The sequence below is a fragment of the Pseudophryne corroboree genome, chromosome 2 (assembly GCF_028390025.1).
Source record: "Pseudophryne corroboree isolate aPseCor3 chromosome 2, aPseCor3.hap2, whole genome shotgun sequence".
Classification (NCBI taxonomy): domain Eukaryota; kingdom Metazoa; phylum Chordata; class Amphibia; order Anura; family Myobatrachidae; genus Pseudophryne; species Pseudophryne corroboree.
In genome coordinates this window covers 907,966,486-907,978,542 of record NC_086445.1, presented here as the reverse complement: position 1 = coordinate 907,978,542, position 12,057 = coordinate 907,966,486, and the positions used below count along the sequence as shown (strand labels likewise).

Here is a 12,057-nt window from a genome sequence, read left to right as displayed (position 1 = left end):
CTCTTCACCGGTTTCTTTTCCCCGGCACTGCCTTGCGTGCCTTCGCTTCCGGATTCCTCTGTCACTTGCTCTCCACGTATTGCACTGTCTCTTCCCCGTGCATGGACTTCACCAAGTCCTTGTAGTCGGTTTGGGGTTGTAGAGTGTTTATTCCTCCAACGCGTTTCAGCCCACTTGGGGCCTTCCTCTGGGAGTGCGGAAATGTACGCTCGCCATGGTGGGGCTTGCGAATAGTCCCCTCAGGAGCTAGCTTCCTGTCAGCGGGGAACGGGACCATTAACCCTGAGAGAGGTTGGGCCGTTCCCCCCCTTAAGTCCCACGAAGCAGGCAGGCTGGTGCCATCCAGTCCTGCCTGAAAATAACAAACTTAGGAAATAAATGCAGAAAACTCTTCAGGAGCTTCCAGAGACGTGACAGGCTCCTGCGGGCACATTTTCTAAACTGAGTCTGGTAGGAGGGGCATAGAGAGAGGAGCCAGCACACCTAATCAAACTTCTATAGTGCCCATGGTTCCTAGTGGACCAGTCTATACCCCATGGCACTAAATGGATTCCCAGTATCCCCTAGGACGTGAGAGAAAATAAATTCTGCTTTGACTGCGTTAACATATTCCACACAAGGACAGATTTACCGCTAAGCAACACAGGCACGCGCTTAGGACCCGGGGAGTCTCCAGGTGACCAGGCTGCAGTGGTGATGGAGCAGCACTGCAGATGACTTTAGATTTTAAAAATACATCTGAACCGACCAGGCCCCGACAAGCTGTCAGTGCACATTGATTGCCAGCTGCCACTGGGAACCGCCACCAGCTCATGCCCAGTCTGCTGTCAGCGGGGCCGGCTCTAGGCATGTTTGACACATGCGGTCGCTACCCTCAATGGGGGGGCCGATTTCTCACCGCCATATTGGCTCATGGGTCCATCTCCGGCTCTAATTCCCCCTTCTCTCCACCCCCTCCCTGTACACTGTGCCTCTCACCCTCTCTCAACAGCAGCTATCTCCCTCTGCTTTCCCCGCTCTGCAACTCTCAGCAGCAGCAACTACCCACCTCCTCCGCTCCCCGTACACTGTGCTTCCCCATCCTGTGGCTCTCCCCGCTCTGCACCTGCTGGTTTCCTCACTGCAGTCTCCTCCCGAAGACACAGGAAGTGACAGCACAGGTTGCACAGGGGATCCTCAGGCTGCTCTGGCATGCTGTCTGCCAGCGTCTGCGGCTCCCCCTCATCTCTCCCCATTCTGCAACCCTTGGTCCCCTGCTGCGGTCCGTTCTGGGATCGGGCTGACTCTAGCAGCTGCTGTATGGCTCCCCCGGACTGCTGACGCCAGGGCTCCCCTCCGTGTGTATCCTGGCCTGCCTGCTGCTGAGGGAAGACTCTGGCGTGCGCCGGTGAGTAGCACTACAATGGACAGGCATGTCTATATGGCACTGTTTGGGGGGCATGTGTATCTGGCACTGTTTGTGTATCTGGCAATATGTATCTGCCATTGTTTGTGTATCTGGCAATATGTATCTGGCACTGTTTGGGGGGCATATGTATCTGGCACTGTTTGGGAGGCATATTTATCTGGCACTGTTTAGGGGGCATATGTATCTGGCACTGTTTAGGGGGCATGTGTATCTGGCACTGTTTAGGGGGCATGTGTATCTGGCAGTGTGGGGCATATAATGTGTATCTGGCACTGTGGGGGCATATAACGTGTACCTGGCACTGTGGGGGCATATAACGTGTATCTGGCACTGCTGGGGGCATATAACGTGTATCTGGCACTGCTGGGGGCATATAATGTGTATCTGGCACCGCTGGGAGCATATAATGTGTACTTGGCACTACTGGGGGTGTATGTGTATATGGCACTGCACTACTGGGGTCATTATGTGTCTGACACTATACTGGAGACATTATGTATAAGAAACACTAATTTGGGCATTATGTTGAAGGCTGCTAATTGTGTGTGAAAATATTTTTATTTATAGTTTGATTATATAAAATTGCGAGGCCACGCCCACTTTTCCAGGAGCACGCGCATGGTCGGGCACTTTGAAATTTTCTCACTCAGGGCGCTAGTAGGCCTGGAGCCGGCCCTGGCTGTCAGGCACAGAGAGTGGAAGCGTTGAGTAGTGACAGCACGTAGTGGCAGCCAGTTCACCCACCTGACTCCGCTAAATGCTGTGGCTGGTCCCTCCCTCGTCAATACCAGCCGACATATGCGCACACATGACCCCACCCCGTTCCTGGACTTTATCGCGTTCTCGCCCCCCATAAGGCAACAGTCACCGCTAATGGTACTCCCCCACCCGAACCCTGGAGGTCGCAGCCGTGGACAATAGCACGCCCCCTTTCCCCACATGCTAAGTCCAGGGATGATAGCAAACCAATACCCACAAACACCCCCCACCAACTCACCCTCCACAGACGGTGTAGCTCTTCCTGGTCTTCAACTTGCAAGTTCCTATTCCTGTCCAGTGTCCTGCCAGCAGGGTGAGACAAGCCAAAACTGAACCGGGGATCGTCAGCCAGCTGTCCAATGGGGCTGGACAGTGGGACAAGATGTGTACCTGTAATATATACATGAATAGGAAGAGTGCACGCAGCCATGTGCACAGAGGGGGTCATTCCGAGTTGATCGCTAGCTGAATTTGTTCGCAGTGATCAGGCTATAGAACGGCAGTTCTGCGCAAGCGTATGCAGCGCAATGCGCACGCGCGACGTACGGGCACAAAGACCGATGCAGTTTTGCACAGGGTCTAGCGATGCATTTCAGTCGCACTGGTTGCCGCAGAGTGATTGACATGAAGTGGGCGTTTCTGGGTGGCAACTGACCGTTTTCAGGGAGTGTTTGGAAAAATGCAGGCGTAGCTGGGCGGGTTTGTGACGTCAAATCCGGAACGGAATAGGCTGAAGTGATCGCAAGCGCTGAGTAGGTTTTGAGCTACTCTGAAACTACACAAAAATCTTTTGTAGCCGCTCTGTGATACAACCGTTCGCACTTCTGCTAAGCTAAAATGCACTCCCAGTGGGCGGCAGCATAGTGTTTGCACGGCTGCTAAAACTAGCTAGCGAGCGATCAACTCAGAATGACCCCCAGAGGGAGAGCACATTGTACTGACACAAAGGTGTACTGAGCAGCCCATTGGGTAGTGCTGGTACTGAGCAAAGTGCGCCATTTTAGCTACTATGGAGGTGGGACTACAAGCCTCAGTATGGATGAATACACTGCCAGCTTCTAATTGCAAAATAAAAGTTGTGCCTGTCACCGTGTTAAATTGAAATATGGTATCAGATCTCACAAGAACACCCCGATAGCCCCTCTCTGCACTCACAGCCCTGTCCCAATAACACCAAAATCTGCACTCACAGCCCTCTCCTAACCCCATCCTCTGCACTGTAAGCCCTGTCCTAACATCCCCCTCTCTGCACTCACAGCCGTCCTAATATCCTACTCTCTGCACTCACAGCCCTGTCCTAATATCCTACTCTCTGCACTCACAGCCCTGTCCTAATATCCTACTCTCTGCACTCACAGCCCTGTCCTAATATCCTACTCTCTGCACTCACAGCCCTGTCCTAATATCCTACTCTCTGCACTCACAGCCCTGTCCTAATATCCTACTCTCTGCACTCACAGCCCTGTCCTAATATCCTACTCTCTGCACTCACAGCCCTGTCCTAATATCCTACTCTCTGCACTCACAGCCCTGTCCTAATATCCTACTCTCTGCACTCACAGCCCTGTCCTAATATCCTACTCTCTGCACTCACAGCCCTGTCCTAATATCCTACTCTCTGCACTCACAGCCGTCCTAATATCCTACTCTATGCACTCACAGCCCTGTCCTAATATCCTACTCTCTGCACTCACAGCCGTCCTAATATCCTACTCTCTGCACTCACAGCCCTGTCCTAATATCCTACTCTCTGCACTCACAGCAGTCCTAATATCCTACTCTCTGCACTCACAGCCCTGTCCTAATATCCTACTCTCTGCACTCACAGCCGTCCTAATATCCTACTCTCTGCACTCACAGCCCTGTCCTAATATCCTACTCTCTGCACTCACAGCCGTCCTAATATCCTACTCTCTGCACTCACAGCCGTCCTAATATCCTACTCTCTGCACTCACAGCCCTGTCCTAATACCACACTCTCTGCACTCACAGCCCTGTCCTAATATCCTACTCTCTGCACTCACAGCCCTGTCCTAATATCCTACTCTCTGCACTCACAGCCCTGTCCTAATATCCTACTCTCTGCACTCACAGCCCTGTCCTAATACCACACTCTCTGCACTCACAGCCCTGTCCTAATACCCCCTCTCTGCGCACTCAGCCCTGTTCTAACCCCCAGTCTGCACTCACAGCCCTGTCCTAATACCACCCCCATCTGCACTCACAGCCCTCTCCTAACCCCATCCTCTGCACTCACAGCCCTGTCCTAATACCCCCCTCCCTGCACTCACAGCCCTGTCCTAATATCCTACTCTCTGCACTCACAGCCCTGTCCTAATATCCTACTATCTGCACTCACAGCCCTGTCCTAACCCCCTCCTCTCTGCACTGAAAGCCCTGTCCTAATACCCCACTCTCTGCACTCACAGCCCTGTCCTAAAACCCCACTCTCTGCACTCACAGCCCTGTTTTAATACCCCCCTCATACACTGACTCAGGTGTGTTTTGTAATTGCATTATATTATTACACATTAGAGATAGATGCACACACCCCTCACTGCAAGCGAGATCGCAAAGGCACTTTGACACGTGCGCAGTCTGCCACTAATCGCTCACTTGCGTGAACACTGGCTGCAGCATGCAATCATGAATTAGGCCCATATACAGTAGTGCTATGGAGGGGGGGGCAAAATCTGTGTCTTGCTTAGGGCCCTGTGAGGACTAAATCGACCACTGAGTCCACACCTGCCCACCCCAGTCTCATTTTGTCCATCTTCAATTTATGCTCAACTCCACTGCCAGCCTCACCTTCCTGTCTAGCTACTACAGCAATGTTGCCCACTCTGCCAGTGGCGGCTGCCCTCAGAATTGTGGCATCAGAGGAAAGGTTCTCTCCTCATGAAGGTAGCTCAAGCATTACTGTGGACAGTACTTTAAATTGGTATGCAGTTGCTTTTCAGTTTCAGACCATTCTTGAGCAAAGCAATTCTTACCACTTTATTGAATAATAAATGCATTGCCGAAACATAAAATGCACGTCGACCCACGACATTATTGCAATATGTTGCTGTTTTTAAATCAATCACAATTTTTTTAAGCTTTGGCCACACTCACAAGATAAGGAATAGTGCGTAGCTGCAATAGCTTACATTATTTCTTTGTCTAGTGGTCAGGCAGCTTCCCTTGTCTCTTCCTTGACTTTTTTTTTTGTTGTTTGTGGGTGATGGTCTCAGTCTGTTGTCTTCTTTGTCTTTGCTCTGAAATAACTTTGGCCAGGGTCCTGGCCTCGGGTTTTCCATAGATGCTAAATAACAGCGGAAGCTGAGACGTAGCCTGACTTTGTCAGCACATGAAGCTGCATTTCCACATGAATTCTGTTACTACAAATGGTTTTATGAGCGGAATCGCTGACACCATGGCAGTCCTCCTTCTCACTGACATCACAGCTGTTTTTCTCTCTATTGTGGTGCTGAAGTGTGGGGTTAGTAGTACTGGGTGTCAGATTTCAGCTCAGCTCCTTGTCTTTGTGGAACAGCACCGAGTATGCCGCATACTAAATTGCTTATTGTTGCCTCCAATACTTGTATCAAGTTTCAGTGCTCATACTGTACAGTGCAATTAATGGTGCTAGAGTCATTCTTTGTCCTGCAGCACATGATTAGATATAAACATGTTTGTGTGTTTGCGATCCCTGTAAATATATGTGCATGATTATGTGTCCCCTGGAGTCATTTATATAATAACATGTATGTTGGTAGCACCGTACTACTCACCATCCTGACTTATGCTGAGATGACTTACATGTATCTCTTCTCCCTATCTAGCTGCCTCCCTATTGGCTCTCGTCTGTCTCTAGCCCCCGCCGACCAATCACAGCCGAGCACTGTTTTGCTCAGAAGCTCCGCAATAAAAGGACCTGAATAAAGAAATGAGAAAACAAGTCGGTCGGGCCCGAGAAGGACGAGCAGGGGCTGCGGCACCGGATCCGATCCGTGCCAAGGGAGAGTAAGATCAAGCAGCCGTCACCGGACCCGCACCGGCTGCACCAGCCCGGACCGGACAGCTCACCCCCTGAGCAGTGCCAGGTGTCAACAAGGACAAGAGCCGGTAAGATGCAGCAAAGGGGCTGGTGTCCCGCACTGACCGGGAGAGGAGGGGACAGGTGACAGCGGTGCTGCTGGGGATACAGGTGATGGGAGCTGGCTGCAGCGCGCCCGGGGAAGATGCGCTGCCGAGAGCGGGGGACAGTGTCCTGTGCGAGTTACTAGTGCGATCATTACACGGGGCATCCTCCGCAACTGCGCTGTGCACACAACAGGCGTACCACCGGCAGCGTATACATTATATACAGGGGGTACCACCGGCAGCATATACAGGGGTACCACCGGCAGTATATACATTATATACAGGGGTACCACCAGCAGTATACACATTATATACAAGGGTACCACCGGTAGCACACGTGTGCTTTACACAGGGGAAGAGAGGGAGTACCTCTGACAGTACATATATATGCTGTATACAGGGGGTACCACTCAGAGTACATACATATATATGCTATATACACAGGGGGTACCATGGACAGTACACACATATATATAGATATGCTACACCGTCACACAGGCGTACCAGTGACAAGTCACACACTGCCCCATGTAACACACACAGTATATACACACACTGTGCAAGGATACCACTAACAGCAGCAGCAGTGTCACAGCCATATACTGCCCAATGCATTACACCCCCCAGACAGTATATACTGCCCCAGCGCTACCCTGCCCTCTATCACACTGCACACATTATAGACAGCAGTGTCACACAGCCATACACTGCCCCATGTAACCCCCCTACACATATACTGCCCCATGTAACCCCCCTACACATATACTGCCCCATGCATTACCTCACTGACAGTACACATATACTGCCCCAGCGCTACCCCTCTGCTGCTGCTGCTCACCCCCGGTGTCACCCCTCTGATGGGGCACAGTATAGAGGGACGGCAGTGTCACACAGCCCCATGTACCCCCATACACTGCCCGGGCTCTGACCCCTGCTGGTGCCGCCCGCTGACAGAACACATGCGGGCACGGATACCTCGCTGCCCCGGGTGTCACCGGCTCTGACATTACACTGTGCCCGCACTGAGCCGCATCTATATAGGACCCGTGCCCCGTCCTGTACCGGACACTCATCCTGTGTGTGTGCTCCGCTCCGGGTCCCCCCATCCTGCAACCCGCCGCAGCAGCCTCCAACCATCCCGGCGTCTTCCTGGGTTACCCCTCCCCTAGCCCCGGTCCATATGCCGCATAGTACAGCCCCGGCACGTCACCCCAATTACCCCCGGCCAGGCGGCGACAGCTCCCCGTCACACTCACTGACCGTCCTAGCTCCCGCCCCGCGCGCCCCGTCCTCTCTCTAGTCTCTACCTCGCGCTTTCCCCCGGCTCCCCCCTCGCGTGCACTCCCAGCTGCAGAGCTTCAGACTCGCGCCTGCCGGTTCAAACCGGCTCTTCTGACACCTGTCTTCTCCTCGTGCCCGGCTTCCGCTCGGCGTCCAATCACAGGGGGGCCCACGAGTGACGGCTGACCAATCCTCGTCCGGGAGGCGGGCCCTGCAGCGCCGGAGCGCGCTTATTTGTTTGTTTCACCACAACATCCTTGCTGCTGGCGCTGGCTCAGGCGGTCGGGGCTTTATGCCCATATTTGTGATCTCATCATCCGCATGTTATTGCGACAGTTCTGATCCGAATGTTCCCGGATCACACTGACTCTCCCTGCGTGTATCCTACATAGTGCTGTTATAGAACGTCATACATGATTGATGTCTATGTGCCAATGATTATTCCCAATAAACAATGACACTGATACAGTGTTATGGTATTTTTCATAACAGATGGTCATATCATGGTTTAGCTGCTTATTCCTCGTATACATAGTGGCATGGGTGCTTGTAAGCCTTGGACCTATTGTTCATTTGCAGAAAAGATGATTATTATAAACTTGCACTGATTATATCCTCAGAGAGGAGAATGCATGGTCCTATCTGCACAGGTTGGCTCTGTGCAGTATTACAGTGGGCAGGGGTTAAAGTGGGGGGGAACGAGGTGGAACTGAGTTCCACCACCTGTAATGGTAGGGGGAACTAGTTCCACCATCTCCATTGCCCTGCACAGTAATTCCAACAGAAAAGCCCACCCCATCATCTGTGTCAATCGATGATACAGGCGGCACTAGTGTTACTGATGAGCTGCAGCCACCTACTCCTTCCTCAGGTCCTGGTGCCTCCATGGTCCTCCTCCATGAGTTCCACCACCTCACAAGGACCTCTTTAAGCCCTGACAGTGGGAATGTATTATAAGGCTGCATACACATGGGGGGTAATATGCTGTGTCATTAAAGCGTGTTACATGTACATTACATTTTACTGGGCGATTCTGTTCCATGTGAAGTTGGAGCTATGTAATGTAAATGGTGTGCTGTCAGAAAGGCATGTGAATGCTGATGCAGACAACATTCCCCCATTGTGTCTTGTAACCCCATAGGACAAACATGGTGCTGGGGTACCGTATGTATGGGTGGTGTCTGCACAGCACCCATGATGTGACATCACATGGAACTGATTTGCCTCCTTATAGTTAAACAAAGACCATGTAAGGAAATAGACCTGGGCTTGGGATTGCCATGGATGGGTCTACCATCGATTGTGCTGTCGGTGTCTCACATGAATGGAAATCCATCTATCGCAGGAGTATTTATTATTTGGCCCTCCAGCTGCTGTGGTACTACACATCCCAGCATGCCCTGCCACCGTTTTATTACACCCTCATAGCAAAACCGTGGCAGGGCATGCTTGCAGGTGTATTTTCACAGCAACTGGAGGGCCGCATGTTGAATATCCATCTGTGGTTTACTATAAACCTTTGATGGTCACCCCAGCTTTTGGTCACAGGAAGATGGTGGTCCAATCAGGGAGGGAAAATAAAAACATTTGCGTATCTTTGCCATTGATGATGAAGAAACACCAGATCTCTGCCATCAGTGGCAAAACTCAACCAACTGTGGCAAACCATCGATAGCCATCCCTAACTTGTGCACATTCACAAATGTTTGCGTCATGTCACGTTTGTTTCATGTCAGTTTTGAAGTTACCCACATAGGGTCTAATTCATGTTTGTATGCAGTGGCCAATTATCACGTAATGGAGCTATTATCGTCAGACTGCGCATGTGCCGCGATTGCTATACGCTGCTGCAATCTCGCTCATAATGAGGATTACATCACAGTGATTGACAGGAAGGGACCATTTGGAGGTGTCAACTGGGAGTTTTCAGGGAGTGGTTGGCAAAATGCAGGCGTGTCATGGCCGTTTTCAGGGCGTGTATCTGCTGTCAGCTTCATTTGCTTACATTAGCAGTTCCATAGCCTAGAAAATCAGGTAGAAACATGAATTAGGCCCATAGTTCATAAACATTAAAAACAGAAAATTATGCAGGGCTATGCCCACAAGGGTAGCATCTAGATTCGCTTCATGGAGAGGACCTTTCCCATAACGCACTGGGTCAACGTCATGGAGATTTGAGAACCCCATTCAGAAGTAATGCTTTCCCTTTCAGAATGAATTTATTTCCTTTTCTATTAATTAGTAACAAGTTTGCTACAGTGGATCATAGGTCTGTTCCAGGTCTGTGAAGTAACAATATATTAATTGGTAGCTAAAAGCAGATGTCCATAGGATAACTGGGAAATGAGTGTAAACTGTGAGGAACAAAAATGGAGGGATGTTCTTTATGCATAATTGATGCACAGTATGTCGGTCTGTGTGGTTTATTAATTACTAGTAATTGTGGGTGTAGGAATGCTGCCATTGTATCAGCATAGTCACAGATAGAAATGGTTTTCACTGATAGTATTTTCAGTTCATTTCCCAATACCCCTTTCATATCTCCAATGCTGGAACCCACCCAGGAATTGGAAACGGGTCTTCCAGGGTGGGATCCGGCATTGGAGACTCTGTGCTGCTACTGCTGGCTTTCTGACGCGGCAATATGTCGGGTCGGTTGCCATAGCGGGGAGGGGGGGCGGAGCCTGCAGCGGGGGCGGGTGTGGAGACGGTGCTGGGAGATGAGCTCATCTCCGCACGTCCTCTCTCTATGCTGTGACTGGGTACCGGGTCGCATCGACCCGGCAACCCATTCACACTGCGCTTGACCCGGTATTCAAGCCGGGAATAAAGGTGCATACACACTGTGCGTTTTTGCCCAGCGTGTATGCACAGCCATGATGGCTGACATCGCTGGGCTGAAAATCACTCAGAGCATACACATTGAGCGCTTTTCTCCCCTACCCAGCGATGTCAGCGGGGGTGAACGGCTTTCCATAGCAGGACGCTATGGAAAGCCATTGACCCCACTATTTATCTACTGGTAATACCAGAAGATGAACGGCGGCCGCCGGTGTTGAAGTGGGAGTGCGCATCGGCGCTCCTCGCCAGGGCATACACACTGGGCGGTTTTGAGCTGAAAGCAGCACAAAACACCAAAAATGACCTGCTTTCAGCTCAGAATCGCCCAGTGTGTATGGGCCTTAACCCTTCTTATTACCCGGGTTGATTTTCTAGGTCAGGCGACCCGGGAATTCTCCAAGGCCCCTTTCACATCACACACTGACCCGTGTCGACCCGGCAATATGCCGGGTCGATACCGGGTTATTTTTTTGCGTTGTGAAAGGGGGTTTTCCACTTTCCTAGTTTTGTGATTGAGAGTAATTGGACAATGGCAGAATTGATTAGGGGGAGAGGTACTTCATCTCAGTTTCAAGCAGCACATGATTGGCCAGTAGCTGTGGCTAGCCAATCATGTGCAACCTAAATGGTGAAATTGTCATAGCGCATGCACGAAGATGGCCCATTTTATGGGCGTGTTATGGGAGTTTCGCAGACGGGTGTACATGGCAGTGTATAGAGACGCTCAGACACTCATATTGGAGGGCATATTTAAATGTAGGAATTGCATTTGCCATAAGGCAAGTACAAGTTTCGATGGTGCGATTGATGGTGCATCTACACGCACCAAGGTGGTCATTCCGAGTTGATCGCTTGTTATTTTTTTTTTTCGCAACGGAGCGATTAGTCGCTAATGCGCATGCGCAATGTCCGCAGTGCGACTGCGCCAAGTAAATTTGCTAAGAAGTTTGGTATTTTACTCACGGCATTACAAGGTTTTTTCTTCGTTCTGGTGATCGTAATGTGATTGACAGGAAGTGGGTGTTTCTGGGCGGAAACTGTCCGTTTTATGGGAGTGTGTGAAAAAACGCTGCCGTTTCTGGGAAAAACGCGGGAGTGGCTGGAGAAACGGGGGAGTGTCTGGGCGAACGCTGGGTGTGTTTGTGACGTCAAACCAGGAACGAAACTGACTGAACTGATCGCACTGGCAGAGTAAGGGGCCCTACTCACTGGCCGACCCGCCGCCGAGCTGCCCGACGGCGGATACGGCCGACGAGCGACCCGGCGGCGGGGGGGCAGTGACGGGGGGAGTGAAGTTTCTTCACTCCCCCCGTCACGCGGCTGCATTGAAGTGCAGGCAAATATGGACGAGATCGTCCATATTGGCCTGCATGCACAGCCGACGGGAGACCAGCGATGAACGAGCGCGGGGACGCGCATCGTTTATCGCTGGAGTCTCCACACTGAAAGATATGAACGAGTTCTCGTTCATTTATGAACGAGATCGTTCATATCTTTCAGAAAATCGGCCAGTGTGTAGGGCCTATAAGTATCGAGCTACTCAGAAACTGCTAAGAATTTTCTATTCGCTATTTTGAGAATCTTTCGTTCGCAATTTTGCTAAGCTAAGATTCACTCCCAGTAGGCCGCGGCTTAGCGTGTGC

At 51.1% G+C, this 12,057-nt stretch overlaps 1 protein-coding gene across 1 annotated transcript in view; it reads left to right on the top strand.

The window, feature by feature from the left end:
• The first annotated feature begins 6,101 nt into the window (after window positions 1-6,101).
• Window positions 6,102-12,057, top strand: part of SLC43A2 (solute carrier family 43 member 2) — a 118,256-nt gene continuing 112,300 nt past the window's right edge. Inside the window, exon 1 of the mRNA XM_063956088.1 lies at window positions 6,102-6,274. The gene's annotated coding sequence lies outside the window, so the exon portion shown is untranslated. The remainder of the gene's footprint in view (window positions 6,275-12,057) is intronic.